At 40.5% G+C, this 13845-nt stretch overlaps 1 long non-coding RNA gene across 3 annotated transcripts in view; it reads right to left on the reverse strand.

Moving 5' to 3' along the window:
- Positions 1 to 13845, reverse strand: part of LOC136145776 (uncharacterized) — a 59948-nt gene that overhangs the window by 20918 nt on the left and 25185 nt on the right. For 2 of the 3 annotated variants that reach the window (XR_010658848.1, XR_010658849.1), the window contains exons 5-6: positions 13571 to 13706; positions 11967 to 12033 (exon numbers count right to left, since the gene is read on the reverse strand). This is a non-coding gene — a long non-coding RNA (uncharacterized lncRNA). The remainder of the gene's footprint in view (positions 1 to 11966; positions 12034 to 13570; positions 13707 to 13845) is intronic. The other variant, XR_010658850.1, reaches the window with a different exon arrangement.

A 13845-nucleotide genomic window follows, 5' to 3' on the forward strand; every position in this document is an offset into this window, starting at 1 on the left:
ATAATATATTTACATTTTATATTGTTTCTTCACCATCTATAAGATTTTCTGGACTATCCTTTCACAGCTATATACATAATTTTTCATGGCAGAACAGTATTTTATTTTATAGATGGACCATAATTTATCAAGAGAATCTCATTTTTAGGGACACTTTAGTTAAGTGGAAAAGTTCTGGAGCCAGGATCTCTGGATCCAAATGCTGGCTCTAATACCATTGTTACACTTGAGTAAAAGAAACCCATACTCTGACAAATATTATATGACTTACATGTGAAATCTAAAAAATAATACAAATGAATCTATACACAAAACAAAAGCAGACTTGTAGACATAGAAAGCAAATTTGTGATTACCAAAGGGGAGTGGGAGGGAGGGACACTCCTAGGAGTATGGGATTAACAGGTGCAAACTACTACACAAAAATAGACAAGCAACAAAGATTAACTGTGCAGCACGGGGAATTAAACTCAATATCTTGTAATAACCTATAATGGAAAATAATCTGAAAAATATATGTATACATATATAAAACAATAATTTATAAGTGTATTAGTCACTCAGTCAAGCCTGACTCTTTGTGAGTCCATGGACTGTAGCCCACCAGGCTCCTCTGTCCATGGAATTCTCCAGGCAAGAAATCTGGAGTGGTAGCTTTTCTCTTTTCCAGGGGATCTTCTCAACCCAGGTATTGAACTCGGTCTCCTGAATTGCAAGCAGACTCTTTACCATCTGAGCTACTGACTAAACAATAATTCAGTGAGCAGTTTTTTAACTGAATATCTATTCAAATCCATAATTATTTCTTTAGGGCCAAAAAGAAAAAAACCCCACATTTGCTAGGCAGGAAATTTTAGGGTCAAAGAGGGTGCACATTTGAAAGTCTTTTGATATGCTAATGAGCTGCTTCTAGAATTAAATTGGTTGAACGTATTATTCATTAGTTATAATTCCCTGACCATTGAGGGTTTGGACACTAAATTACCTAGGTTGTTAGTGACATTTCGAACTTAAAACTCTTAGCGGGAGAAAATAAGTCCATGAATGAAAAGCTGGATTAAGCTACACAACAACTAATTAATAGCAGTCTGCTGGCCCAGGAAATCAAAAAGCATATAATGAAGGCAAAGGGAAAGCCCAGAAGTTCTTTAGTTGACTGTGAACTGTGCTCAGTAAAGAGAACATTCTTTAGATCACTTCCTGTTCTTGGAAAAGGCTGTGGCTGCAAGGTTTTATTCTACTCTCCGCTACCCCCTTCCCAGCTTTCCTCATCTGCCTTCCCACACAGGGGTTTTCATCCTGTGTGTAGAGGAATTCTGCATTCACTTTGCTCATCTTTCCCTTGAGAAATCACTATGCTTCTGTGACTTACCGTCAGCCCCCGGCAGCTGGAGGTTCAGAGAGGTGGCCTTGGCAGGTGGAGCTTTGGGGCAGGTGTTATTTCCTTTTGGAAATGAGCTCTGGGAAGGTGACAGAAGCCCATGGAGTGGCGTTTGGGGTTTAGTTTTACTCCAGAAACCCCAGGAGGACAATATATCTCATGCATTTTCATCTGACTTTTGGAATGGCTCATTTCCACCTGTACCAAGTGTGGGAAATAGGGAACACGTGAATAGAGCTATGCTGTTTGCCCAGGTCTGATCCGTTCCTTCTCCAAGAAACTAATCTGCATGAGCTGCCTCAATGGGCCCCTTGCCCTCTGGCTTCCATTTGGGTTTAGCCAGTGGGAGGCTCCAGCTGGAGAGGTGGAGGGAGCAGGGGAAAGAGGTTGATGTGTTTAATCCTATGACTTCCTCCTCCTTTCCAGGGGCAGGTTTGCAGTGGTCGCTTTTCTTCTCATAGCTCTCCTGCAGCTTTAGCTCTCACCGAGTTTTGATAACCTTGCACGTGCAAGTTGAGTAGATAGCATCTTCCTGATTTTCCAGAGAGTTCTCCATCATTGCCAGTTCATTTTTCTTAACATTGTCCACAGGGTTATGAAGAAACACTCCCCTTCAGGGTGTGGTAAGTCCTGCCAAGGCTCTGTTTGAGGCAGAAACTCTGTGGATTCCAGGAAGGGATCAACCTGATGCTTTTTGCAGCACAGTCAAGGGACAAGAGAATTTAATGGTTAAGAGACTGGGCTCTGGAATCCAAGAGGTTAAAGTCCTGCTTCTATTACATTCCAGTTGTGTGGCCTTGTACATGTATCTTCATCTCACTGATCCTCAGTTTCCTCATTGCTAAAATAGGCACAATAATAATATATACCTCCTTGGGTAGCTTTCATGAACCAATGAGATGGTGACTCTTAAGTACCTGGCATTTTATTGCTGTTGCTACTTGTTCCATTGATCTATTACTACATAACCAACCTCTTCCCTGGTGGTCCAATGTGGTTAAGACTCTGTGCTTTCAATGCAGGGGGCCAGGGTTTGATCCATGGTCAGGGAACTAGATCCCACGTCACAACTAAGACCCAGCACCATCAAATAAATAAATAAATATTAAAAGTAAGTCAGATTGTTTCAAAGTTTTATCCTTCTAATTGTCTTTCTGGTCAACCTGTCCCTATTCTGAGTCAATGCTTAGCACAAACTCAGGTGTAATTCAGGAGCCCCATGTATAACAAAGACACCCCTATAATTAAGGAACTTCCAAAGATTTAGAGTCTCCAAACCAGGGACAAAGGTCAATCAAATAATTATACAACACATGCATTATTTCATATAATGTACAAATTTCTATAAGAAATATCATTTTGTGTACTTAAAAATGAAGGTATTATGAATATATTAAAATATACAGGATGTGAGCCTGAGCTTTCTTGAGCCCATGTTTTAATTTTTTTCTTACTATCCCCCAATGCCTGCCTTTAATGAGAAAGCTACTTTGCCCAATTAAATGCCTCAACATTCACAATCTCCAAAGGAGAGTCTTAATTGTTCCATGCTAGGTGAATAGTAAAGTTTATTTTAGAGAGAATTTGATTTAGTCTTTCTCTCTTTTTTTTTTTGCAAAGGATTCTGGGCATTAACAGACCTGAGTTTTTGTCCCGATTCTGCCCATTAAGTACAGTTTGATGAATGGCTTTATCTCTCCAGGTTCAGTTTCCCCAGAAAAACAAGAGACTGGATTAGCTGTATCAGAGAATCTTACAAGCTCTAAAAGTTTCAGAACTCACTGTTACAAGACTCTCCAAAGTGGAGGTATCATTTACAGTTGGGATGACCTAAGATAATAAATAATACCTTCCAACAGGGGAAGTATACATCTAGACATTCCCTCTTTTCTTCATCTTTGCACAAACGTTTTTGAGTACTTGTATGTGCCAGGGAGCCCATTAGATGTTGGGGATATAGCAAAAGAAAGGCAGGTATGGAGCTCACCCTCACGGAATTAAAGAGTGCTGGAGCCAAACATTCAACCAACCATGCAAAATGTGATAGACAAAGTGTGATGTTTGGGGCACACAACAGGAGACCTAACTTCATCCAGAATTGGGGATGGCTTTCAAGAAGAAGTGGTGTTTAAACTGAGACCTAAAGGATTTGAAAACCTTAGCAGGTTTCTTTTAAAAAGAAGATCAGTCACTTGTGTTCCAGGATATTCCAGGCATAGAAAGGAATCTCCATGAAGACCAAAGGTTGGCATATCAAAGTTTTTGCTATAATAGACGGAATAAGTGCCCAGCCTATAGTTGGCCCTCAGGTTTTCTGATTGAATGAGTGACTATATGAATATATATTAATTCCTTAATTAAAATGTAACCTTAATTACAGTGCCAGGCCAATGAATGCTTTTAAAATCCTACAACCCAACACTGGGAACACTCCAGTTTTTCAATAAATTTCACTTAACAACTAGATATCGGTATCTACAAAAGCTAGCGGAGGGAGGAGGCACAGCTTGAAACTGATACTCACTGAACACTTTCTATGTTCCTAGCATTGTTCTAATTTCTAATATGATAACTCATTAAGTTCTGATAATCAACATCTATAAAATGCCCAGGCACGGGGAAGCTCAGTAACTTCTCAATGTTCACAAAGTTATGAAATGCTAAAGCTAGGATTTAAATGCTGGCAGTATGCTCTTGGCTATGACATCATGCTGATCATGTTGGAAAAAAAGACAAGTGAGATCTCATTCTTCAGCTCAGAAGAATACCACATCCTCAGATATTTTGACTGTAAAGACCACCTGGACCAGATGCATTGAGCCAGACGGTAAAGAAAAATATCAGCTAACATTTAAAAAATGTGCTTATGTACCGGATATTAAGGAAAGGAAATGGTTACTTTGCATAATTTCACTTCATTCCCAAATTAACCCTAGATATAGGGGTTATTATTATAAATCCCACTGAAATTGAGGTTCAGAGAGGGTGAGTAACTTGTCCATGCCCGCCCAGCAGAAGGGACAAGGTCTAACTAGTCCATGTGAGTATAAGATTCTAGTCACTCAACCACTGTTAATGCTAAAGCCACTGTAGACACAATCCTAAAAGGGACACCATTGAAAACATGGCAGTGTGGCTCAGCGTTTCATATATTTTTGAGGACTGATGCTCACAGGAGATCTTCGGCTGGGTCCAGACACAGACTGGAGCCACAAAGGTGTCTGCCTCCGCCGATAAGTTCCTCCCAGCTCTTGTACAGACAGCCAAATGCCTCACACCCTCCCCTGGCTCCTGGAGGAATCACTTTCACACTCGAGGGAGGTGGAGACGGTTCTTATCTTGACACTTCAAAGAAAACCTTCCCCCTTGACATCTTCCTGCCCTAAACAGTGCTGATGTGGAAGCCGGGTGATGAAGGGTTTGCCTCCTTCCTTTGATCCTAGGGCAGGCTGGGTGACTCCTGCTCTTCCAGGCCTGCGGAATGCTGGGCCCCACTGACTTTGCTTTTTGTTTCCTCTAATATTTACAGCTTCCAGGGGCTCCTTTGCTTATTCAGTTTTGGCTAAAGGAAACAGCCAGGACTTAAGGACCAGATTTCAAAAACGAAGAGAAGTGTATATCCAGTGGTAGAATATGGATTGGTTTCACCAGTGGGATAGTTTGCATGTTGCTCAATGCTTCTTAATGCCTACATTTCCATTCTGCTTCTGCTCTAGCCAATGCTTTGTAATGTGGGTATCATGCACCCCCGTGATAATCTGTTGACAGCTATGAAGTCTCTTTCAGAAAAACTTGTAGGCAAACAGAGACGTGTGTGAATGTGATTTCAAAGGCTCCCAAGCTCCCTGACACACTCCATCACTGGCTACCTTGGTGGGGTGGGGGCAGGGCAGGTCTATGGATTTGAGTTAAGGACTTTTATTATTTATTTATAATTTTTAAGATTTTTTTTTTTGACCTGGACAATTTTCAAAGTCTTTACTCAACTTGTTACAATATTGCTTCTTTTTTTTTTTTTTTTAATGTTTTGGTTTTTTGACCCTGAGGCACATGGGGTGTTAGCTCCCAGGCCAGGGATTGAACCTGTACCCACTGCACTGGAAGGCTGAAGTCCCATACTGGATCGCCAGGGAAATCGCTAGTTAAGAACTTAAAGAAACAAAATCAAACGCCACTGCCACTGTGAACAGGGCAGTGGCTGAGTAGCCTATCCTGGAGTTAGGCAAATCTGAGTTGAAATCCACACTGTGACCAGTTCTTCCAACCTCAGTCAAATTATCTAATCACTTTGACCCTCGGTTTCTCTGTCAGTAACTTCTGGCCCGCATCTCGTATAGTTGTGAGGATTACAGGAGTGTGGTGGAGAAGGGGGCAGCAGAGAATGAGACGGTTAGGTGGCGTCACCAACTCAATGGACATGAATCTGAGCAAACTCCAGGAGATAGTGAAGGACAAGGGAGCCGGGCATGCTGCAGTCCACGGGGTCACAAAGAATCAGACGTGACTGCAACTGAACAACAATAATTAACATTCACAAAATTCATCAAGTGAAACCCATATTCAAGGATTCTTTCCCTTGACTTCTTGGAATGAGATGATAACACAAATATAAAGGAATTCCTTTAAATTTCAAAGGAGAGAGAGAGAGACAAGGACTTGAATATTCATTGAGAAACAGCTCAAAAGAAGGTTATAAAGAGAAGACACTGCTGAAAGAAAAAGTGGTCCATAGAAGGAAGACACTTTGATTCCCAGAATGCCCCTAGCATCCACCCATTCCCCAGTGGATTGATGGTGTTTTGAATGACAAGCCCTATTGTAGACCCTGGAGAAACCAGGATAGTTTCTTTAAGGCCAGGCTTTCCTTAAGGCCAAGACAGACTCTTGGCCTTAAGGAACTGCCAGGATAAGGAGAATACCAACAACCATCAAAGTCAACATCGTGCCCTGTCTTTACGTGCATCCGTTCACTCAACAAATATGTACCGAACACCTCTTATGGGTTGGGTGCTGATGTCAACCCTTCTCTTTCCCTGGCTTCCTTGATGGAGTCCTTTTATCTTTGGCATGAACACATGAGGGACGATAAAGATGAAACCAGACAGAGAGGCATAGAAAAGCCAGCCAGGTGAGGGGGAGAGAGGGAGCTGTCAGCCAACAAAATTTAGAGGACTCTTGTCCAGCCAGTTCCATGAAGACGCAGTTTCACTGTCCGCATCATTAGCAGACAGTTGCATGGGGTTGTGGGCTAATTTATGACCTGGAGATTGCTGCCTATGGCATAATTTACTCAGGGAAGTAAGGCCTAGGTCAATATATGTTTAAGTAAAAAGGTTCTGGAAATCTCCCAGGGTTCAAGCTGGGAAAGAAGCCTCCGATTGCCAAGAAAGAAGCATAGGTGGAAAGGACAGCAGGCAGGCAAGCAGGGAGGGAGGTGAGAAGCACTGAGGCTCAGTAAATACAACTATTTTATGCCCAACTGCTAGTTCTGTAGCCATGTCAAAAACTAGAGAAGCTGAGGAAATGAACTTGGACTTCATCTGCCTCCTTCCTTTTGTTTAATCTATTTAATGCACTGATCTATTCAACATGTTTCAACATAATAGATTTAATATACTTAGGAAATTGATTGTGTCTCTAAGAGAAGAGACAATGTCACGCGTGCGTGCTGCGTGCCAAGTCGCTTCAGTCGTGTCTGACTCCATGACCCCATGGACTGTAGCCCTCCAGGGTCCTCTGTCCATGGGATTCTCCAGGCAAGAATACTGGAGTGCATTGCCATGCCCTCCTCCAAGGGATCTTTTCGACTCAGGGACTGAACTCGTGTCTCTTATGTTTTCTGCACTGGCAGGCGGCTTCTTTACCACTAGCGCCACCTGGGACACCCCAAAAATGTCATATATATAGATAAATGCAAATATATGTATATACATCCTTATCTATCTATCTACAAATAGATACACAGTACATTGATAGGATAAACAGTATGACAGAGATTCTGTATTTACTATTTTGTTTGACATTCTTTTTATTTTAAATTCATTTTTAAATGTAGTGTAACTGCGTGACAATGTTGTATTAGTCTCTGCTGCACAACAGTGTGACTCAGCCGTATGTGCACATCTAGCCCCTCCTTCTCGAGTCGCCCTCCAACCTCTCTCTCCACCATGCCAGCCCTCTAAGGCATCACACAGTGCCAGGCTGGGCTCCCTGTGGCACACGGCAGCTTCCCACTGGCCATTTCTTTTACACATGGTAGTGTATGTATGTCTGTCAGTTCGTCTCCCCCTCTCCTTCCCACAATGTGTCCACAAATCCATTCTCTAAGCTGTGTCTCTATTCCTGCCATGCAAATAGATTCATAAGTACCATTTTTCTAGATTCCATATATCTGCATTAATATACGATATTTGTTTTTATCTTTCTGACTTACCTCACTCTTGACAGATTCTTTAATGGCTAGTTTTCAATGGGATCTGAAAAAGTTACAGTATTTATTTACATGTATACACTACTTATGGCAATTAAAGCAGTTATGCATTGCATGGTGGCTCAGATGGTAAGAATCTGACTGCAATGCAGGAGACCCAGGTTCGATCCCTGGGAGAGTAAGATCCCCTGGAATTGGAAACAGCAACCCACTCCAGTATTCTTATCTGGAGACTGGAGAATTTCATGGACAGAGGAGTCTGGCGGGCTATAGTCCATGGGGTTGCAAAAAGTCGGACACAACTGAGCAACTAACATTTCTCTTCCCAGGAAAAGACCCTGACGCTGGGAAAGATTGAAGGCAGGAGAAGGGAACAACAGAGGACAAGATGCTTGGATGGCATCACTGACTTGATGGACATCAGTTTGAGTAAGCTCTGGGAGTTGGTGATGTACAGAGAAGCCTGGCGTGCCATAGACCATGGGGTCGCAAAGAGTCGGACACGACTGAACAACTGAACTGAATTGATAGATGAGGAAACTGAGGCTCAGAGAGGGGATTTTTCCACTTACATCCCTTGCTTCTTCATTTTTCCACATGAAATATGGGTTTAACCCTGTCTGCCCTCATGTATATTGCAGCTCCTTTCAGATTCATAGTCTCATCTTCTCTAAAATGAGAGTTTGAATGGTGCTAAGAGGTGAGAAAGTATAACCAGGCTCTAGACTTGGTTGAGAAGTAAGTGATTTTTGCAAGGAGCTATACAATGCAAGAAAACATTTGACTCTGGGGCACTGCCAGACAGTTATCTATTGGGGGGGGGGGTGGGTAAGCTGGTATAACGGCAGCAAAAGTTATCATGTGTCTAGTTCTATCCAGAACCAGAAAGCAGTCCTTTTAACTTCCAGCCTGGAGACCTGTTTTTCAAAGGTTAAGTGGAGAGGTTGGGGAGATAAGGAGGAAGTGTGCAGGTATTATTACACCACTTGACAGGACAATATATTGATGTAGAAAAGTTTCAACATTTTGAATTTGCAAGCTGGCACACCCTCCAGATCTGGCTACTTAGCTGCATCCCTTGGAATTTAAACACCTACAGATCTTCTTTCCATCTATCTTATCTACATGAATCTTAATGTCCTTATAGTTTTGGGTGGTTCTGGTTTCACATTTTTCATGCTCTGTATCTGGGTTCTTTTTCCAGGAGTTTTTGGAATTAGGCTCCAACATAACGCCTATCAACCAAAGTCAATGTTTATGTTATAAATACCCTTCCTCCTTTAATTATAACCTATTGTCCTGGTAAATTTTGGAAAACTGAACTTCAGCATGGCTGAGCTACTGTGAGAGAATGTTGCAGACTTCGTGTTCATGACAAGAAACAATTCAGAGCCACAAATGAAATCCTAACTGCCTTAGCTCTGCAAAGGAAGCCTGGAAGATGGGCCAAACGTTTATCCAGATCCAAAACTGGAGACACAAATCTGGCACAGTGCTAGGATTGAATGATGTAACACGTAAAAATACAAGATGCTGGGTAAATTTAAATACAGAGAAATGAGGACAAATATTAGTATATCTCTTGTAATATTGCAGATATACTTGCATTAAATAAATTACTTTCTTATTTATCTAAAATTCAAATTTAGCTGGATATTCTGTAGTTTCTCTGGCATTCCCAGTTGGATCCAAAGCTTGAACATTGGTGTGAATTTAGAAGAAATTATAAAAGAATGGTAAATTATAGAAGATGGGTTGGGCCCAGCCCAAATATTTCATGTCGGAATGTCTGTGGCTATCTTGAATATGAAAATAACCAACACTGATTGAATAATTCTAGGCATGAGTCTCTAAGATAAGCACATCACATGCATGCACTCGGCAGCTGACCACAACTCCATGAGATGGGAACTAACAGTGCACCCATTTTACAGAATGGAAGACCGAGGTCTGAATAGCTTACAACCAATAAGTGGATTTTTACTAAAGCAAGAGCACCTTAGGGATCCAGAGGCCCAGAACCCTTGGTATGTCTTATAGATCACAGAGGCACAGAGACTGAAGTTCACTTGCCCCTGGTCCTGCAGTAGTCTTTGACAGAACCAGGGTTCTGATCCTGTCTGTGTGCGTTACCAGTTCTCTCTTAATTCCTTCCAAATCCATACCAGCTTTGATCCAACTCAAGTTCCATTCAGCCAGCTTTAGAGAAATTGAATTTCCTTAATAGGTTTTCCTAGACAAATCGCTTGAGAGCCAGGAAAACTCCAGGAGAGAATCAGGGAGATGTTAGGAGTCCCCCATTCTACTTCTGGCTCTGCCACAAACAGGTTGTGCAGACTTGGGACAATTGCTTGCTCTCTCAGAGGCTCAGTGTAGGGTCTGGCAAACAAAGGGGGTCCTACCTAGGGACCCACAAAGTCCCTTCTGCAGTGGCAGGCTGCAATTCTAAGAGGCCCAATCTCCCACAACCTTCTGCACTGGAGCCCAGCCCTCTCACGCCTAGCATCTTAGGCTGATACAATAGACAGCAGACAAATCCCATTACAGACCACTCTGCGAGTCTCCACTTTGTCACTGACTGTTATGTGACCTTAAATAGGCATTCTCTCCTAATCTCCCTGGGCCTGGCCTCTCCTATTAGCAGCTGGAGACAAGGATATTTACCTGTAATAAAGCTCTTTGAGCTCCTCAGATAAAGAGCTTTGCATTAACAAAGCTCAAATCGGATTTTTTTTTTTAAATGGACCAGCACACTGGCTTTGTTTTGTATTTTTGTGTTTCTTTCCCCCTTACACTTTACAGAAGTGCAAAGTCGTGTTTGTCCTCCAAATTCTCTCCAGTTTAATTCATCTGTTTGCTTCTGGGTTTGAATAGGTCTTTTTTCCTAGACTTGATGTTCCCAAACTTTCTCGGTTCATAGGATCTTGGTCATTTTTTCATTATGCCCTTCACAATTGTGTTTATGAAGTCATTCACTTCAAAAAAGTTAGTATTTATGCCCTAACAAGTTAGTATCATTTGAAAAAATTAACACTCATGAATTTAAAGAAAAAAAGTATTATTTCATGCTTAAGTAAACCCAATTACTTACTAATGGGATATGTATGCCTGTTGCACCCTACACGATTTCTCAAACCTTGGAATCAGATTGATCACTGTCAATTTCATCTTCCACATTGATTATTTGTGAGGTACCTGTTTGCTTGGTTTTGTCTTTTAACATGGTCAGTCTCAGAAACCCAGCTTCTCAAAGACATGGAATTGTTGAAATTAATATAGTGAGTGAGACAAGAAGGGGTAAGCTCATCCTCCACTCTATCACCAGGCACACCTACCTTTAAAAAAATATTGCCAAAGAAAGTTCTTCACATACAAAAGAAATGACAACAGAAAGAAACTTGGAGAATCAGCAGTAAAGAAATAGCAATAGAAATGGTAAAAATCTGGGTATATGTAATAGATTATTCTCCTCTTGGTTTTCAAAACTGTGTTCAATGATTGAAACATGGTCTACTGTGGTCCTCAACGTACATATCGATAATATTTACAAAAATCATATTATAAAGGGAAAAAGGTAAAGGGACATAACTGGTAAGATTTCTAGGTTGTGTTTACTGGAAGTCATAAACTGTTGATACTAGTAGACATATATATATACATATATACACATATATATATACACATATATTATATAAATGCTGAATACATAATATATAATATAATATATTCACTTAAAATATGAGTATGACATAACATATTGATATATTTCATAAGTATACTATCAATATTATTAATATATAACATATTCAAGATTATAACATATTCTATGAATATTGAATGTTACATATATAAAAATTCATAGAGCAAACACTAAAAATTAACACAAAGAGATACAAACAAATACTATAGATAAAGTAGAATACAAAAACATGTTCAAGTCCTGCAGAGAGATAAGAAAGGAGAAACACAGGAGTCAAAGATGAAACTAAGCACTCAGTGAATATCATTTGAGTGAATGAATAAATGAATGATCCCAGGTTTTGGTTTATCAGGAGATTGTTTGCTCTTAAATAAGGAAGGTGTTTTATATGCTGCATTATTAACCACACTCCTATAACACCTTCTATCTAAAAAGGTGCTTTTGCCATCACTTACATTTCTATGTGGATATGACGCCAACTTCGGATGTATTCATCATCAACACATCTTCTGGATAAAAGAACTGAAACAAAATAAGACATATAAGGACAAGATTTTGAAACATCTAAGTGAGAGATTCTGGAACTTATTCTAGCAAGACATTTCATTTTAACATAAAATACAGCATATTTTAAATATTTACATCTAACGCATGAAAATATTTATACAAATAAGCAACATAAAACAATCATGCTATATACAAAATAACCAATCCTTATGTATAGCAAATGTTTAGAAAAGGCATCCTTGTTTTAAGGTTATATGGAATTATATGAGGTGTATCTATGTGAGTCTACGTTGAACCTCATTGGAAGATAATGTCAAAAGCCCCAATTTGAGACCTCTGTTTTTCTAACTGAAGTATAACTACATCCAATAAAATGCACATATTTTAGGTTTATAGTTTGATGAGTGCTGACAAACGTATACATACATGTAACTAACATCCCAATCAAAATGTAGTCATTACCGTTACCCTACAAAGTTTCTTCACAAATCTTTTCTGTCTATCCACTCACTCCCTGCTTCCAAAAAGCAACTACTATTCTGGTTTCTATCCCCATAGACCAGTTTGGCTGATCTCAAACTTCATACAAAACTTCAGTACAAAAGTACTCTTTCGTGCTGATTTCTTACATACTGTGCTCAATATATAATATAGCATAAATAGTACATATATAGAAGGCCTTCCCTGGTGGCTCAGAAGAATCCACCTGCAACCCGGTTTCCATCCTTGGGTCAGGAAGACCCCCTGGAGAAGGGAATGGCTACCCACTTCAGTATTGTTGCCTGGGAAGTCTTATGGACAGGAGGAGCCTAGTGGGCTATAGTCCATGGGGTCGCAAAGAGTCAAACAGAACTGAGCTACCAAGCACAACTCCTTTGAGTCTTCCCTGGTGGGTCAAATGGTAAAGAATATGCCTGCAGTGCAGGAGACCCAGGTTCAGTTCCTGGTTCTAGAATGGTCCTTGGGTTGAGAAGATCCCCTTGGAGAAGGGCATGGCAACCCATTCCAGTACTCTTGCCTGGAGAATCCCATAAACAGAGGAGCCTGGTGGGCTACAGTCCATAGGGTCACAAAGAGTTGGACACAACTGAAGTGACAGCACACACTCACTGCTTTCACGTTTATGAATTTCTGGGATATGAGTCAACATGGACTTAATTTAAAATAACGTGAAATAAATTATAGGATAGGTGGTGTACACATGATGGGTTGTTGTTTGGGAGATGTTAAATTCTGGTGTGGTAGTCAAGAGTGCAGAGGACATGGTCACAGTTCCCTGGGTCCCTGGGTCTCGCCCATTCACTAGATGAATGGGTAGTAAACTAAAGCCTCAATTTTCTCATTTGTAAAATGGATATGATTTTACTAATCCTCAATGGATTGCGGTGTGAATAAAGCAATATTTTAAAAATTTAACTCAATGCCTGGCACAGACCAGTGACTCGATATGTGGCAGATCATGATGGTTAAGAGGTTAAATTATTAAGATTTTCTTTTTAGCCTTAGGGCTAGAACCATTTGTAGAACAACTACAGACAAATTTCTTGGCTACCTCTTCTTGCTTTCCTTTAGGATGAGCTCCTAGCACCTTCAACTGGAAAATGAGAGCAGCAGTGGTTGCTCCAATACTTCTCAGGGGTGTAGAAATTCCCATTTCCTCGATTATAGGCATTAGGTTCACACTCGAGCTGTGAATTAAGAAGATAATTGGGCATAATGTACTTTTCTAGTGTTTTACTGTGTAGGTCAAACTTCTCACTCTGGCTGGAAGCTGGAAATCCAGTCTCTATTCTCCTTTACATCAGAAGATTCTCTCTCAGTCTTTCT

The sequence above is a fragment of the Muntiacus reevesi genome, chromosome 13 (assembly GCF_963930625.1).
Source record: "Muntiacus reevesi chromosome 13, mMunRee1.1, whole genome shotgun sequence".
NCBI lineage: Eukaryota > Metazoa > Chordata > Mammalia > Artiodactyla > Cervidae > Muntiacus > Muntiacus reevesi.